The 2,753-nt window shown below is 39.7% G+C and overlaps 1 pseudogene; it reads right to left on the minus strand.

Annotated features, from left to right (window-relative positions):
- Positions 1 to 550: 550 nt before the first annotated feature.
- LOC124891139 lies at positions 551 to 2,747 on the minus strand (annotated as a pseudogene).
- Positions 2,748 to 2,753: the final 6 nt, after the last annotated feature.

The following is a 2,753-nucleotide window of genomic DNA, read 5'->3' on the forward strand; positions in this document are numbered from 1 at the left end:
CCTGATTGTGAAATAGAGATTTCATTTTTCAAGCATTTACGCACTTCTTAGTGATTCTACCAATCGATTGAACAAATCCTGCAATAATAAATGGATCAACAAACTGAAAAAAAGATAATAGACATGCAAGGAGAAGTTTTCAAAGGTAACCGTCACGTTATCTAGACAGTAAGTCGTATTTTCACTAGCACGATCTTCATCTTTGGACGAAAAAAATAAAATTTTTTGGGCTAAATTATAGTTTTTGGGTACTTTATAAACTTAGAATTTACCTCAAACTTTTATATTTTTTACAAAAACTCAACCAATTATTCCTCCCAACTATAATTGTCCCAATTGTTTCATTCTTGTCAAGTCAGTTGTGGTTAAAGCCTATAAGCTTATATTTTATGACTTTTTTGAAAAAAAGTGAAATATGTTTTCCAAAAACAAAACTTTACCCAAAAATTCACCCAATAGCTTAACAAAGGAAAATAATTAACAAACAAGCAACGGGGAGTAATAGGCAAAACTAAAAAGCTACTGAGGAAAAAGAAAAACTTACATTTGTGGGAGCTTCGTTTTTATTAATCATCACAGGCGTTCGTAGTCCAATATTGGTGCGACACTGACATATACTTCAGGAATATGAGCAATTTCTGGCCAGTACTCCCCCTTGTCAAATTCTAGGAGTGGTTCGAGCAATGGGCATTTGTAAATAGAAAGTTTAGAGAGGGAAGAGGGCATCCCTTTTACTGGAAGGGATTGAAGATTAGGGCAATTCTCGATGGTCAGCTCAGAGAGGGAGGAGGGAAGCACTGATTCTGCAAGAGATTGGAGTTGAAGGCTTGCTGATCAATAAACTTTGAAGCGAATTGTGGTGCTGAAGACCTTGTAGTGAATGGAGCTCATCATGGAAATATAAATGTAGCTCAGAAACAGAGGAGGGAAGCCCTTGTTCCAGCAGTGACTGAATTTGAGGTAATTTCCGAATATATAGATATTCAAGAGAGGTGAGGCTTTTGAGAAGTTGGCTGCTTAATGTTTTCAGATTGTATATGGTAAGCCTTTGAATAGAGCAAGGCAACTCCCAATTGTCACCACCAACAATCTCTTCGTCACTGCCATTGTGGAAGATGTACAACTCTCTGAGAGAGGGGAGTCTCTATAAACGCCACTCCTTTCGGCCGTTCACCAGTTTCTCACAATCGTCGATCACAAGGAGTTGTAAATTGAAGGGCAATCCTCCATCAGGAAAGGACTCTATTTCTGGACAATTCCACAGTGTCAGTTCCTTAAGAGATGGAAGTAGTTCCTGCATACGTTCTGGCAGACGCTTCAGCTTTTTGCATCCGGAAATCCTCAATGACGTCATCTGGGTCCCACATGCCACCGAAGAAAGTAGTATTTCAAGATTTTCACAACAACTAATACAGAGTCTTTTAGGAATCAAAACCTAGTAAGGTTTTGGCAATTCAGTATGCTCAAATAGCGTGCTCTTGCGACCAACTCAGGTGATGACATAGAATCACATTTATACAGTTCCAATTCCTCCAGAAACATGTTAGAATTCATCTTACTACTATCTGGTGCCTCCAATTTCAATTCCCGGCAATGACGTATCCTTATTTTCTTCAAGGTACTCGGCAGAGTGCTAGTAGGCAAGGAGGTAAGAGAGATGCAATCACTAATATCTAATTCCTCAATCTGCTTCATTCCCTCAAGTTGGGAGGTAAACAGTTCAGCTTCATCAAAGACAACTCCAGCCTTAGGAGAACCATCAACTTCAAACCTTTTTAGATTTGAAAGTTGGATGGGTGTCTCCAAATTGAGTTCAGGACATCTTGAGATTATAAAATTCGTCAGAGAACTGCGATTCTCAGGGAACTTCCCAACCAACTTGGGGCAATCATAAATGGAAAGGTCCTGAAGTGCAGGAAACTCGCTCATTTTTTGTGTGTGGACGTAGCTCATCAAGTATGTCTCTTTCGGTTTGTGAATTGTCTGCAATACTTCCCTTTTCACTCCACTCCAACGACAACTTCTCAACATGATTCTTCTCCCTCATCTTTGCCTTCTGAGCTTCCCTTCTATCAACCACATTTTGCAACTCTAAAATTGATAGAGATCCATACAAGTTATGTAGCTCACCCAAATCTTCCATTCTCCAACCAAGGGGGTCACCTAAAAGAAATTCAGCTCCCACTAGCACTTGGAGGCTTTTCAACTTGCTCAGATGTAGCGGCCTCTTCAAGTGGAAAGTAGTGTTGCTAATGTCAAGGTGCCGCAAGTTGATTAGCTTTTCCATCTGCAGCGGTAACTCCTTAAGATATCTACAAGATGACAGGAGAAGCGTATCCAAGTTATACAATGCACAGATAGAATCAGGCAACTTTTTAATCTGTCCAAGAAAGGTCCAAAAATCTCAAGAGCTTTAATTTGATAAACAAGTCATTTGGCAGCTCCACAATCCTATAACGTGACAATGAATATGCCCTTAAGGATATTAGACTTGGCAGTATGTTATGCAGCACCCTCTTGCTTAGATTAAGGTCATAAAGGTCCTGGATTTCTATTGGAAGCAGTGTCCTTAGCTGCTCTGATTTGATGAGTGGTTTCAATTTCTCAAAGTCACCATCGTTCCCTATTGAATACGACATGTGTCGACTTTGTTCCAACATATGAGATCCTTGGCACTCTTCCAACCTGACACAAAGTTTTGAAGATGCAATTTGGGCTAAATCATTGACAAGGTCATGCATTAAGAATTCCTC

Source organism: Capsicum annuum, unplaced genomic scaffold (assembly GCF_002878395.1).
Source record: "Capsicum annuum cultivar UCD-10X-F1 unplaced genomic scaffold, UCD10Xv1.1 ctg31160, whole genome shotgun sequence".
Lineage (NCBI taxonomy): Eukaryota > Viridiplantae > Streptophyta > Magnoliopsida > Solanales > Solanaceae > Capsicum > Capsicum annuum.